The 15931-nt window shown below is 41.6% G+C and overlaps 1 pseudogene; it reads left to right on the top strand.

Annotated features, from left to right (window-relative positions):
• The first annotated feature begins 873 nt into the window (after positions 1-873).
• Positions 874-1980, top strand: LOC133096484 (RNA-binding protein with serine-rich domain 1-like; annotated as a pseudogene).
• Positions 1981-15931: the final 13951 nt, after the last annotated feature.

Raw genomic sequence — 15931 nt, forward strand, 5'->3', positions numbered from 1 at the left:
AAAAAAACAACAGAACATTCACGAAATGTGGAACAATTGCAAAGGTGTAGCATACATAAAATGGAAATACCAGAAGAAGGAGAAAAAGGGTAAGAAGAAATATTTGAAGTAACAACAGCTGAGAATTTTCCAAAGTTAATGACTGATACCAAATCACAAATCCAGAAAGCTCAGAGAACACCAAATATGATAAATACCAAAAATCTACACTGAGGCACATCATTCAAACTGCAGAAAACAAAACAAAACAAAAAATTCTTGAAAGAAACCAGAAGGGGAAAGAAACCTTGCCTATAGAAGAATGAGGATAAGAATTATACCAACTTCTTTCCAGAAACCAAGCAAGCAAAGAGAGGGTCAGTGAAACATTTAAAGTGTTGAAAGAACAAAACCAAGAGCCTACAAGTCTCTATCCAGCAAAAATTTCCTTCAAAAGTGAAGGAGAAATAAAGACTTTCTCAGACAAACAAAAACAGGGAATTTCTTGCCTATAGACCTGTCTTTTAAGAAATGTTAAAAGAAGTTCTGTAGAGAAAAGGATTATTTAGGTCAGAAACTCAGATTTACATAAAGGAAGAGCAGTAAAAAAATCAAAGGAAAATAAAATATTTTATTTTTCTTATTCCTATTGATCTAATAGATCAATGTTCATTCAAAATAATAATAGCGGAAGTGGTCAGGGCCGCAGCGCGCGGAAGGGCGCCCTCGCTTCGTACGCTCTGCGGCGGACCCGGTGAGGCCCCCGGAATTCGGAGCAGTCGGGAACCCGGCCTCCGCCCTCGGGGCCCTGTTGCCGGGCTGAAGACCCAGGCCCGCAACGCCGGGCCCTACCCTGGAGGTGCTCGTGGCCCGGCGCCTGGACTGGCGAGTTGCTGCACTTTGGTGTAAATTGCAATCGATTAGGGATCGTTCCTCAGACTCAAGTTAGAAGTGAGAGTTCAGATAAGTGAGGCCGCCATTGCTGCTTTGAACACCTCAGAAGGGGAGAATGGATTTATCAGGAGTGAAAAAGAAGAGCTTGCTAGGAGTCAAAGAAAATAATAAAAAGTCCAGCACTAGGGCTCCTTCTCCTACCAAACGCAAAGACCGCTCTGATGAGAAGTCCAAGGATCGCTCTAAAGATAAGGGGGCCACCAAGGAGTCAAGCGAGAAGGATAGTGGCAGGGATAAAACTCGAAAGAGGCGCAGCGCTTCCAGTGGTAGCAGCAGCACCAGGTCTTGGTCCAGCTCTACCTCCAGCTCGGGCTCCAGCGCCAGCACGGGCTCCAGCAGCGGCTCCAGCTCATCTTCAGCATCGAGCCGCTCAGGAAGTCCCAGCACATCCCGCAGCTCCAGCTCCAGCGGCTCCCCTGGCTCTCCGAGTCCTTCTCAGCGCAGGCAGGACAACAGGCGGCGTTCGCGCTCCAAATCTAAACCACCCAAAAGAGACGGAAAGGAAAGGAAAAGGCGGAGCCCTTCCCCTAAACCCACCAAAGTGCACATTGGAAGGCTCACCAGGAATGTGACCAAGGATCATATCATGGAGATATTCTCCACCTACGGGAAAATTAAAATGATTGACATACCTGTAGACAGGATGCACCCCCATCTGGCTAAAGGCTATGCATATGTGGAGTTTGAGAATCCAGATGAGGCCGAGAAGGTGCTGAAGCACATGGACGGAGGACACATCGATGGCCAGGAGATACTGCCACTGTTGTGCTGGCCCCCTGGCCTCGGCCACCCCCCCAGGCGATTCAGCCCTCCCAGGAGAATGCTGCTACCCTCTCCCATGTGGCGCAGGTCACCCCCACGGATGAGGAGAAGGTCGCGTTCCCCTCGGCGCAGGTCCCCCGTGCGCCGGCGATCCCGCTCCCCTGGCCGCCGCCGCAACAGGAGCCGCTCCAGCTCCAACTCCTCCAGATAAGCAGGGCCACCGAAGCTCTGCCCTGTGACTTGTATCCCATCCAACTCACTTTTGTCACTTTTCTAGCAGAAAGAGGATCGGTAGGAAAGAAATCCCTCACTCAGGGGCAGGCTTCGAAGGTGAAGGCAGTAATTGCTACATTTCCCCTGGCGGCAGAGTTCCGGCTGTAGGAGTGTTGTTGGTTTGGGGTCGTGCTTATAAAGATACCCTCCAGTTTTCTGGCTCGAAAGCTTCCACATTTCTAGTTCCTGAGAGTCAGTTTAGTGGCAAAGCCAGCAGGGGTGAGCAGGGGGCTCCAGGAGGTGGTACAGCCCCAGCCTGGGAGCATGTTTTCCCATTCCGCAGATGACGTGGGGCCCATCTGGTGGGCTGGTCGTGCCCTAACCTGTTGGCCTGCAGGGTCCCACAGGAAAGGGTGTGCTTTTACGCAACTGCCATTCCTGTTAGCCTGACCCTGCTCCCCCGCTCGAGTCCTCTTCTGACCTCTAGGGCCAAATACCCAAAATGGTTCTTTTCACGTGTACTCATGTGCGTGCACACACACACACACACACACAAACCCACGTCTCCCTTTCTCTCTGAAACTGGTAAGTTGAGAGCCAGCTCTGTCGGGTCATCACAGAACCCCCCCCCCCCCCCGTTGTGTTGGTATTCATGGTGGTCCTGCAGGTTACCTTGGCAACATGTACATTGCTTTTTTGGTTTTTATTGTACAGTCAGTACTATACATTTTCTGTTTTGAGTTCTGTAACTTTGTAGCATTTTAGATAATATTGTGTTTGTACTTTGTTGTGTAGAGAAAAGAATTGTGTTGAATAAACCTAGGATTAGAGTGCAACTCGAGTGTTGGGTTCGCTGCCTCCTTCCTGTCCCTTGGCCCCAAAGGCAGCTTCAGTTGTGAGGTAATTAAACATGATAGTCTAAAAAAAAAATAATAATAATAATAGCAACAATGTATTAGGTGATTATAGTGTATGGATAAGTGTAACGAATGATAGCAATGTTATAAGGGATGGGAGGAAGAAATTGAATACTGTGTTACAATGTATCTGCACTAGCAGTATAGTATTTTTTGAAAGTGGACTTAGATTAGTTATAAATGCATAGTGTAAACTCTAGGGCAAACACTGAAAAAAAATTTCAAGTATAATTGATATGCTGAGAGGAGGGAAAATGGAATTATATAAGATATTCAGTTAAAACCAGAGGAAGCAGAAAAGAGGGAAAGAAAAAAAAACAGTTCAATAAATAGAAAACAGTTCTAAATATGGCAGATATTAATCTAACTATATCAATAATCACTTTAAATATGAATGGTCTAAATACACCAACTAAAACACAGAGACTGACAGACTAGATCAAAAAATAAGACTCAACCATGTTGTGTACAAGAAACCCACTTTAAATATAGAGACACAAATAGATTAAAAGTAAAGGGAAGGAAAAGATACACTATGCTAATACTAATCAAAATAAAGCTGAGTAGCTATCTTAATTTCAGACAAAGCAGATTCCAGAATAACAAAAATTATCAGGGACAAAGAGGGGCATTACCTAATGATAAAGGGGTCAATTCTCTAAGAAGGCATAACAGTTCTTTGTGTATATGCATCTAACAGCAGAGCATTAAAATATGTGAGACAGAGCCTGCTAGAGCTGTAAGGAGAAATAGACAAATCCACTATTATAGTTGGAGACTGCAACTCTCCTTTATCAGAAATTGACAGAAGATCAGCAAGGACGTAGTTGAAGTGAACAGCATCATCAATCAACTGGTTCTAATTGACATTTATAGACTTCTTCATCCACAACAACAGAATGCGCATTCTTCTTAGGCTCACATGGAACATTCACCAATAATTACTATATTCTAGGCCACCAAACACACCTCAACCGATTTAAATGAATAGATATTATATGATGTGTGTTCTCAGACCACAATGAAATTAAACTAGAAATTAATAACAGAAAAGTAGCTGAAAAATCCAAAATATTTAGATATTAAATGACACTTCTAAATAACAAATGGATCAAAGAAGAAGTCTTTAGAGAAATTAAAAGTATTTTGAACTAAATGAAAACGAAAAAAGTGTTTAGATCTCTAGATGTACTCCTTACCCCCACAGAGCTAGGACTCTACCTTTCTCCCACCCTGGCAGAAGACTAGAAATTTACTCTCTGGGATCCTACTTTGAACTCTGGACTCAGGACAATAGGCATAGCTGAGGATGCTATCTGAATAAGAAGAACTAAGTAATAGTCTACACACCATGTATCCACTCTGTTTCCCAGCCCCCTTCTCCTACCTGTCTTACAGAATAATAGTAACCAGGAATATACCCCTGTGGTAGGCAGAATAATGGTCCCCCAACGATGTCCACATCCTAATCCATGGAACCTGTGAATATGGTATGTTACATGGTAAAGGGAAATCAAGGTTGCTAATACACCTGGATTATATGAGTGGAAACTAAATAATATTACTGGGGATAGAGAAAGCGGACATTGGGGTACAAAGGTGGAAGGATTCCAAGGGCTAATGCCTCCTTTCCCACACTAGGAGGTTAATAAATAAAACCTAAAACTCCTAAGTCAAGAAATAGCATTTTAATAATTTAATAGTTATTTTAAAATGTGGAGAAAACATTAAGCAACAATTGAATGAATTAAAATGGCTTCCTCTGAAGAGTGGAAATTAAAGATAGAGGAGAAATAAGGCAGAGGATGATCATTTTTCATTAAAAGATTTAAAAATTATTTGATAAAATTATATTTTTGAAAGATTAATGTTTGCATATTCTATTTCTTTAGATACAAAATCCTCTTCTTATGTTTACTGATAGTTATTGAGAAAGATTTTCTTGCTATCAGACAATCTCAGATCCCTGATGTAAGCGTTTTCTTCCCAAGTGTTGCAAAATGCAAGTCAATAAATGTATTGGAGGATACAGTGGGGGTGGGGCAAATGGGTGAAGGTGATCAAAGGGTAAAAACTTCCAGTTATAAGATGAATAAGTTCTAGGGATCTAATGTACATGGTGACTGTAGTTAACAATACTATATTGTATACCTGGAAGTTTGCTAAGAGAGTAAATCTTACAAATTCTAATCACAAAAAATAGATAAATAAATGGTAAATGTGTGAGGTTATAGATGTGCTAACTAATCTTATTGTGGTAATCATTTTGCAACATATACATATATCAAATTATCACATTATACACTTTAAACTTACACAATGTCATATGCCAATTATATCTCAGTAAAACTAGGAAAAGAAAGAAATGTATCTGACAGATCCAAATATAAACATAGCATGAAGCTCCAGTCTTCCATAGTTCTGAACACTTCATTCAATGCTTTCCATGGATTTTTTTTTTTTTCATCCTTCTTCTAACCCTCTGTATTAGTTTGCTAGAGCTGCTGTAACTAAGAACTACAAACCGGGTAGTTTAAAACCATAGAAATTTATTGTCTCACAGAAAACAAGGAAGCTAGAAGGCCTAATTCAAGGTGTCAACAAAGCTCCAGGGGAGGGTTTTCTACACGGCTTCCTAGTTCCTGGCAGGTGCTGGCAATCCTTGGCACTCCTTTTCTTATCAGTCCAATCTCTGCCTTCATCATCACACGGTGTTTTCTGTGTGTGTGTCTCTCTCTGTGTCCAAATTTCTCTCTTTTTTAAAAAATACCAGTCATTGTATTGGGGCCCACCCTAATCTAGCACAACATCATTTTATCTTGATTACATCTGCAAAGACCTTATTTCCAAATAAGATCACATTGACAGGTACTGGGGTTAGGACCTGAACATATCTTTTGGGAGGGTGAAATTCAGTCCACAACACCTTCCCAGCTAATTGTGTTATTTATTCTAGCATTGCTTTCCTTCCCTTTGCCTCCAGACTTCACCTTAGCCCTGCTTCTGTAAAGCCAAACTAGGCTTCTCTCAGTAATGTAACTGTTTAAGGAAAACACCTCTTCTGAATGTGCCCCAACCCAAACCTACCAGTCCCAGGAAAATTGTACACTCCATTGGGCTAATCTAGTTCCTCCAGTTGGGGAACCCCACAATACTTAGTAGTTCCCAACTGGAGTTGATATGCAAATGATACAAAGATCTCAGCATAAAAATAGAAGAAATAATGATGTGATTGGAAGAGTACAGGGTGTGAAATCAGAAAACCTGAGTTACAATTTTGATACAAACACTTAAAAAACCAGGACCAACCCAGGTCTAAATTCTAGTATAATGTTATTTCCACCATTGCATGGCTAGAAAACTCCACCTGTGATCCAAATTAATTCCCACACCAAGGGCAACCATAGATGGCACTGAATGTATTACCAACATTTAAATGCAAACTCCTCAGGAGAAGGAAGAGAAGGAGGGGAAGGAAGAGGAACAGAAGAAAGAGGAGGAAATAGCAAAATATAGTGTCCACAAAATCTCTTTTAATGATTGTTAAACAAATACACAGAGAAAAATTCCAAAGGCACACTCTCTCTTAGAGCTTCCCTAAAGATGAATGGAAAGAAGACCTTGGCTCTTAGCAGCATGTGCTTCATGCTATTTCGGTTAGTGGGTGAGTCATACATGCTGGTAATGAATTTCCCAGGCTTTCAATTTTAAATGGGAGTAGATAGTGCAAGACATTCATTTTAACATGGAGTGTTTTCTCCTGATGTTCATAACAAGAATCCATTGTGTTATGATTAGATCATGCTTGACCCACCTCAGGAATGTTTTCAGAGTGACAGAATATTTATTTCTCAGTGACATCACCAAGGTTCAAGAAGGTCTGATCAGCATACTTACAAAGCCCTGTGATCCTAAAAGGGCTAAGACAAATCCTCACCCTCCTTTGTAGGTTCCTCCATCTGCACTTGGGTAATAACGCCCACCTTTCTATTCTAAACATAGAATAAGAGAGTAATTAATAGAGCCTAATTGTAGCAAAAGAAAATTCTGCTTTTTAAAAAATCTTTCTTCAGAATAATTTAATTGTGCTTCACATGTGCTTTGAGCAAAAATTTTAGACTAGAATTTAATCTTAATACTAGTAATAAAATGCCATTTTTTCCTCAACCTATCATAATTACTCCATAAGCACATAAATTTTAACTTAAAAAATTACATCTAAGATTATCCATGCAAATAGATTGTACTTATGGACAGAACCACTGCAAGTGGTGATACCAAAAATCTTTGATGCCCCCCAAATACCCAAAACAAACAAAAAATCTTTGATGCCGAAACTTTCAAGGATTTGGCTTCTGAAAATCAGCAAATCCAGGCCAAAATCATCAAATCAGCAAATTGGATGTACTGAACTTGACCCAGTGCCCAAGCAGTCACAGTTTAGATTTGTAACTAATACAAAAAGTTGATTACTTCTCAGATTTGTTGCTTTGAAGGGACATCAGCTGAAAGACTTTGGATGTGACAGAGAAGCAGTCAGGTATCTCTTAGAGATTTTTAACTGAATAAGGTTAACTGGGCATTCTTCCCATTGAAATATCAAACTACAGCAACATTGTATATCAACTATACTCCAATAAAAATTAATTTAAAAAAAAAACAAATATCAAATTACAAAAATAGAGATCTTTCTTGAAAAAGCTAACAATACTTAACCTTAAGGAAAACTTAGTTTAACACTAAGTTAAATTCACACTTTAATTGTTTTTTTATAATAATTGTGAGGTTTTTTTAAAACAAGAAATGTAATTAAATAAGACAATTGACCTAAAGAGAAATCTATGTAGGGTTCCTTTCTTTTAAGGTAATCTCTTCCTCCTCTAAAGGCAGATTGCTCTACAGATAGCAGCTATAAACCAAAAGAAGTAATAACTTTGTTTTTGGTTTTATAATAATCAATAAAAAATATTTAAGTTCTCCAATCAAACAAGATTCCCAAGGATTGTTGCTGGAATTGTTTTTATTACAGTAATTACATAATAACTCATTGGAATATAAAGTAACAAGTTGACTGAGACAGACCACTAATGGAAAAAGCAAGGCATTGGGGGTATTTTTTTTCAGTGTCAGGTTTTTTTCCCCAAACACCTCAACATTGGACATTTAGTTAAAAAGAAAAGGGGAATGGGGGAAGAGGCACTATGTCTGTTTACATACACCAGTTTCTCTATATACATTAAGGAATGGAGAACGGGACAATGAAAGACTTAACAAAATTAGTCTGGAGCAGTTAGGATGTAGTAATAGGAAAGTGGGGTGTGTGGGGGGAGGGGAACAAACTTGTTACCTGAGTATGTGCCACCTGAGTGAGCACAGTTCTGGAGTAGAGTGAGGCTCCCTGTGTAGTAGACACCTCCTGCTGCTGGGACACAGCTTCTCCCATCCACACGTTCTCAAGGCAAGTGTGTCCCTTAAATTGATTGCTCCCATCAACCCTCCTCATTGACAACCTGTGTTATTCCTTGTACCTATTACCTAGTTAATGATTCTGCACTCATTTCCAGTGTGTGTGTGTGTGTGTGTGTGTGTGTGTGTGTGTGTGTGTACACAAGGGAAGGGGGTTCCCACACCACCAAGCAATTCTAACACCAGCTGGGTGTCCTGCAACTCAACTCAGTTCTGACACTGTCTACCTGGAGTCGGCATCAGATCCCATAGGTTAAGGACTCAGCCCTTAACCCCGTTCATAGCCAGTTGCAAGTCCAGGTTGTCAGATGTGGTTCTGACTAACTGGCTATAGATTGGAGGTTCCAAGCACCACTTCCTTGTATTCAACTAATTTGCTACAAAGGCTCACAGAACTCAGTAAAACAGTTTACTTACTAGATTATCAGTTTATTATAGAAGGACATAACTCATGAACAGCCAGATGGAAGAGGTGCATAAGGGAAGTTATGTGGGAAGGAGCGCAAATCTTCCATGCTCTCTCTGAATGCTCCACTCTCCCAGGACCTCCATGTATTCACCAACTGGAAGCTCTCCAAACCCTGTCCTTTTGAGGTTTTATGGAGGCTTCACTACATAGGCATGATTGATTAGATCATTAGCTACTGGTGCTTGAACTCAGTCTCCAGCTCCTCTCCCCTCCCTAGAGGTTAGGTCCCAAACCTCTAATCACTTGGTTGATTCTTCTGGCCACCAACTCCCAGCCTTAGGTGACCTAGGGCTTTCAAAAAGTCACTTCACTAATGTAACAAAAGTTATGGAGTTCATCACCTAGGAAATGCAAGAGTTTTAGGCCCTTTGTGGCAGAAACAGGGACAAAAACCAAATATATATTTCTTACTATAAATCACATCATACTAGTTTACTTCATGGTATATGTTTCTTAATCTTCAGTGGTTGCACAGAACTGCCTTGTCCCATGTTGGTTCTCAAACTGGCCCTTGTACATGGAGGGCAAGGAGAGACTGAAGAAAGAGGCAGAGCACTCCAGATTGGTAGGCAGTGGGTTGAATAAGAAGGAAACTTACTTGTGAGGCCTGTCTTGGGCACCGAGAAACAGTACATCTTTGCACCTGCTGCCAGAATCTCAAAAGTTTGTACTGAGGCCTTAATGGTTTCAGTCACATATTCAGTCCTGTCATTCGCAACACCACATTGCTCTGTCCAGGATGCGTCCTTGAAAACGATTCCAACTGTGGGAATGGTGGACAGAGCATACATTCCAAGGACAGGGGTTAGGGTGAGGAGCCTCCCATTGCCCTGGTCCAGCTCAGGGGTCAATCGGTGGTCACGTCTTCTCCATGACCTCCTCTAATATCCCACCACCTTCAAATTAATACGATCACTGCTCTTCTCCTCTCTCAGCCTCTTCCTGGGCAGCGGTGACCAATCTCCTCCACTGGGCTGCCGCTTCACAAAGGAGGAACCAGGGCTACACCCAAGGAACACACAAGCTGCACCTGTGCATGAAAAACAAAATATGTTTAGAATAAGATTTTAGAAGATAAATATTGCTATTAGTTACCTTACTCTTAATCATATGATGTTGATGCTGGAAGAGACCTTGGAGATGAGGAAACTGAGGTTCGGAGAAGTGAAGCGGCGGGTCTGAGGTTCACACTGGGTGAGCTGTGGCATCAGCATGAGCACCCAGGTGCCTGACCTACTTGTCCGCTACTCTCCATCACTCCTTCCTCTCTCCCATCGACTGTCCTGAGTCTTAATGCTTGTCTCCTCATGGTTTTAAAGGAAGAAAATTGAAACCTTCTTCTATTTAATTTACTGTTAAAAGCCCACCAAAATCATGCCCAGCTCTTCACATTTAAATATTAGAGCAAAAAAAATAATAGAGACCCATGCAGTGATCCAAGTCCATGTCTGGACATATATTCCCTGAGAAAATTGTGCTCATCTGCACCAGAATATTTAACAAGAAACTTCATGTATTTTGCCCACTGCATCCTTGGCCTCTGCTTCACTGAGAGGGAGACAGTCCCGAATATGGGCTGCAGTCCCGTATCTGATCCACTGGTGGATCCGGTGGCCTCTGGTGGCTACCAACTTGGTGCAGGGGACATCGGCCTGTTCATTCCAATTGTTCTCAGCTTGGTAGGGGTCCTTTTTATCTATCTGGGTAACAGATATTTTGCCTTCCCACTCAGCCAGTTTTTGCCATAGACCTTGTCCTCATACTGGGGTGCCTTTGATAGCTCAGTTCACTTTTCGTTATTTCCTTTACCATATGACCAGGTCACAGGCCAGGCCCAGGAGTCCATGAAGGTGTAGTATGGAGGGGATTTGAAAATAGCCTGCATGGCTAACCACACAGCCACCTTCTCTGCTCATTGGGTCTATCTGTCTGATCCTTGATTGCTAATGATGTGTACATCTTGACAGCTGCTAATGAACCCCCTCAGGCTTTCGTCTTCCACCTATGAACCAGGCCATACCTTCTGTGGGAACCTCTTCTAAACGTGGTCCCAACAGGCTACTGGGGTAACCAGAGGCTTCATTGCACCCAGAAGTGGTCTTTTAGGGTGTGGGCCACGTGTTTATGCAAGCATGTGACCCCTGAGGACCTCAAGTAACTTTGGTCTTGTATGTATTTTTCCATTTGATGATGGAACTTTGTTGTGCCTGCCCCACTTTTTTGGTTGGGTTAATGTGAACCCAGTTTAGGATGGGCTGGTCAGACCTTGGTAACACCATAGACTCACGAGTCAGGTATTGTTTCTACTAGCACCTAGTAATAGTCCAGGAGCTGTCACTCATCTATATCAGTCTGGGACAATGTGGTCCAGGCAATGACCTCAGATGGTTGGGTCATTAACCTCTAAAGATTTGTAGGATCAGCTCAACATGTCATCTTTTTAGGTACAATTTGGGATGGAGCCCAGTGGGACATTCTAACTGACTTTAAGGAGAAGTTTCTGACTATACTTATGTCAATTAAAAATTTATCAGTTGATCTAAGAAAGAAATGGAAAATTTTATTCCAGCCAAATTGAGGATTTTAACCCAGGAATAGCATCTCAGAAAGCCCTGAGGACTGTTCCACCCATTAGAAGTCAAAGCAGTTACATAAGTTTTTTGAAACAGAGGGCTGTATGTTAAATGACATATTATTGACAGTTTACACAATCCAGATCTGCAAGTACAGGATGGTGGGTCATGTGACCCCTTACAAGATCAAGAAGGAATGTTATCTTTTAAGGAGTTGTCTTACGGTTGAGCCGGTATTTCTGCCGATGGGGGAGGTTTGGTTGATGCATAATGCAGATACACAATGCACAGTAGAGGGGAGAGTGGAAGTCAAAGGGCAAAGAAAATTTTTTATGTTTAAATGTTTCTTGTCTTGCCATAAAATATGAATTTTATTTCACCCCTCGTACTCCCAACTTTAACAAAAAGCACAACACCTGCTGGGGCTGTTTAGGCACTGGAGACAATACATTCCACACCTCCACATTCTGCTTGTCCCACTGGTGCAGGTCACAAAACCCCACCTTAGAATTGGAACAGAGGCACACTGGAGGAAATACAATGTGAAGTACATCCAGCCCTGCTCAGGGGCTCCATGGCCCTTCAGTTCTTCTGAACTGTAGGTCTCAGCAATGTTACTGAACTGAACTTGGATCCGTTCGCCTGTTGTGCAGCAAAGCCAATCTACTGACAGTGGGTTGTGGTGAAGGAAATTACAGTGTTTATTGCAGGGTTGCAAGCAAGGAGAATGGGCAGCTCATGCTCAAAAGACCCAAACTCCCTGATGACTTTCAGGGAAGGATTTTTAAAGGCAACATTAAGGGTGAGGGTTGCAGCTCGTGGACTTTCTTCTGATTGGTTGGTGGTGAGGTAACAGGGTGATGTTTTGGGAATCTTAACGATCAACCTTCTGGTTCCAACCAGTCTGGGGTCTACATGGTTATTATTGTCAGCATGTAATCATCTTTTCCACCTGGCCTGGGGTCTTATTTTCTGCAGAACTCAAAGATATGCATCAGATTGTTATGTACATCCCTTGAGGAGGAACTAGTACTCTGAACTAGTGTTTATTTTTATTTTTATTTTTTTATAAATTTATTTTATTTATTTATTTTTGACTACGTTGGGTCTTCGTTGTGCACAGGCTTTCTCTAGTTGCGGCGAGCGGGGGCTACTCTTCATTGAGGTGCACAGGCTTCTCATTGCGGTGGTTTCTCTTGTTGTGGAGCACAGGCTCTAGGAGCACAGGGTTCAGTAGTTGTGGCACACAGGCTCAGTAGTTGTGGCTCACAGGCTTAGTTGCTCTGCGGCACGTGGGATCTTCCCAGACTGGGGATTAAACCCGTGTCCCCTGCGCTGGCAGGCAGATTCTCAACTACTGTGCCACCAGGATAGTCCCTGAACTAGTGTTTAAACTATCATTACTTTTCTTGCTTTTCCTTTGTTTCTGCATTCCGTCATTTCCCTAATTAGTAATAGCTTGAGTCTGCTCTTTGGAACTTAGGGAAGGCCTAGGAGAATAAAGCCTTTTTCTAAAAACAAGAAACAGGGGACACAGGGGGCTTTTGTATCCAGGAAGGCCCTGCAGAATTCTGCTTGGTTTCAGCACCACCCACCCAGTTCGACTGGAGCCTATTCCAGAAAGAGCCTGCTCCTGGCATTGGATGACCTGTTAGGTATGAACCAGGAAATTCCAACAACAACCAGGTACTCTGCCTTTGAGCAGCAGCTTCTTGAGGGACCCCAAGCTAACATATTTATGTTTTTATTACTTCTCTATATATGTATTCCATTCATCAGTTTTGTTTCTGTTTTTGTTTTAATGTTTAAAATAATCATGGCAATCTGTATAGTAATAAGAGTCAGAGAGAGAGACATAATCTGGTGGCATATCTGCGGGGGCTGGTAGTGTTGCTGAAATGTCTAGAAACCATTTCTGACCTCTCAGTTCAGAATTTTGAAAATGTGGTAAATCATGCTCTACTACCCAGCAATCATAAATGGTTTCTTTGTATTAACTTCTTGAGAAGAGGTCTTTTGTTTTCCAATCTTTAAAGCTGCCCTGAGGCAAAAAATACCAATACGGGTGAAATTTTTTGCAGGTATAGGGGAACAGAATTTGCCATCCCAAAATGTATCTCTTCGGCATATTAATTATTTTAAGCTAGGTATTTTCTAAGAAACAGCAGACATGGGGAAAACTCTGAAAACAAAGAAGGAGTTACCCTTTTGTAAGAAACATTTATATTTGTGAGGGAAATCTCCTTTTGTACGGATGTCTCCTTCACTGTACCTGGAAAAGGAGGATGACCAAATCTCTGGAAACTTTTATCAATAGAGAAGGCACTGACTTAAATCTGTGTAACAACCTTACCCTTGTTTACTGCGCTTTTCATAGTCACCTCCCATAGCTGACTCTCCCCTCCCTCAAAATCCTCTTTTGTCTTTAGCTGAAGGTGGTATTTAAGAGAGGGCTTTGCCCATTTGGGGGAGTTACTCAGTTTCCCTGGATCTTTCCCATGTATACATGTTATTAAACTTTTGTTTCATTTTCTCCCATTGATCTGTCTCATGTCGATTTAATTCTTACACCAGCCAACAGAACCTAGAAGGTTAGAGGGAAATTTCTTCCTCCCCAGCACAGGTATTTGTCTAACCGTTCATTTCCGCATTCACGGTCTCAGTGATCCTCATGAGAATTATTGTATTATTGACCCCATTTGAGAGATGAGGAAACAAAGCCTCAGAGAGATTGAGTGATGCCACTTGCCACTTGTCCCCTAAGTGGGATACCAGAAAGAGAACCAATGTCTTTGACTTATGGTCCTCAGTGTCTTTGCTTTCTCCTTTCACTTGACACTTGTTTTGATACCATTATATTTTAACACGAAATAGGGCTTTCGATGTAACAGAACTTCCCAGGAGCCGTAACCCCTTTCAGGACTTCAGCCAACAGCTCAGCTAAAGACAGTAGAGTTTCATCTCACTCTGGCTCTTGGTATACATACCAGACATTGTCTAGACAAACTAAAAAGACCCCACTAGACCAGGACAATTACAAATGACAGTGACCAGGAGAAAATGGAGGATTTCTCCCCCCTTTTTACATTTATTTATTTGTTCATCCATTAGTTCGTTCCTATTCCTTTACCCAAATGCTTTTCAGTGAAGGAGGAAATTAAATAAGTATAATATCCACTGCCTGTACTCAAGAAGTTTACAATCTACTCAGGGAGTTTATGTGTCTACAAAAATTATTAGCAGTCTCTTGAACTTTTAGAGTGTGTAACATGGAATTTTATTAGACGTATGGATTATAATTTTTAAAAAACAGTTTTCTCGATGCTATTTTTCAATGAATAGTCTTATGATGCTGCCTTAATCTTAAATTTGCCTCTATCTGAAGTTTATTCATTTTCATTATTATGGTGTTCCGTTGTATGTAAATATACCTCAATTTCTATATTCTATTTGGGGTGGATATTTGAGCTGTTTCAGTTTGGGGCTGTTAGGCTATAATCCAGCCCTTCCCCTTCTGCTGCAGCAGTGATGTTAGGGTATTCTCTCCTCATGGCTCCCTCATGGCCATTATTAAATGTCTGAATGTAGGTATTTCATATTCTTTTTGCCGGTAATAATGTAGGCCCCATAGGAACAGAGCCTCCTGAATGGTCTGGCTCTCCAGCCCAGGCTCTGCCATCCACCTGGCTGCCCAAGGACACTGGCCACATTGGAAGGAAGTATGTCACCTATGAAAGACAGTAACCAAAGGGAACTCCGAATCCAGAGCATGGCTTACGAGTGTGAGGAAGAGCAAACCCATCTGAGCTGTTTTTGCACAAGGAGATAGAAGACTTCTGGCAGTTGTCAGGGAAATCCCTGCCATAAATTTCTCCTAGCTGCTCTGAAGACAAACTCCAGACTTCCCAGTTACATTAACCCTTAACTTCAGTCTTGAGCACTTTCCAGTAGTCTTTCTGTCACATCCTGCATCCTCAGAGACCACAACATCCTCAATTTCCCAGCCTTGTTTGTCACCTAACCCAATCTGCCTCACACAAAAATGCATTCCTCTGGAAAATCGAGTGTCCCAGGATCACTGGAAAACTCATTTAAAAGACCAGCTTACCCTTAGAGAAAACTACATACACCTGATGATTGGAAAATGGCATTAGAACTAATTGTAAAGCAAATAGCTTGGAAGTGATGATTTAAATTTGCCATGGTAGAAATATAACATTTAGGAATAATGAGTATAATTGATTATAAAAGAACATTTCTTTGATCTTTGAGTGATTGCTATTCATAATGCAAGCCTAAAGAAAAATGTAAGGCTAAAATTGTTTAAATTGATTGTTCCAGAGTACATTTTTTTAAAATTATTTGCTTTATTTTAATTTTATTTATTATTTTAAATTTTATTTATTTATTTATTTATTTATGGCTGTGTTGGGTCTTCATTTCTGTGCGAGGGCCTTCTCCAGTTGCGGTAAGTGGGGGCCACTCCTCATCACGGTGCGCGGACATTCTCACTATCGCAGCCTCTCTTGTTGCGGAGCACAGGCTCCAGACGCGCAGGCTCAGCAATTGTGGCTCACAGGCCTAGTCGCTCCGCGGCA

Source organism: Eubalaena glacialis, chromosome 8 (assembly GCF_028564815.1).
Source record: "Eubalaena glacialis isolate mEubGla1 chromosome 8, mEubGla1.1.hap2.+ XY, whole genome shotgun sequence".
Classification (NCBI taxonomy): domain Eukaryota; kingdom Metazoa; phylum Chordata; class Mammalia; order Artiodactyla; family Balaenidae; genus Eubalaena; species Eubalaena glacialis.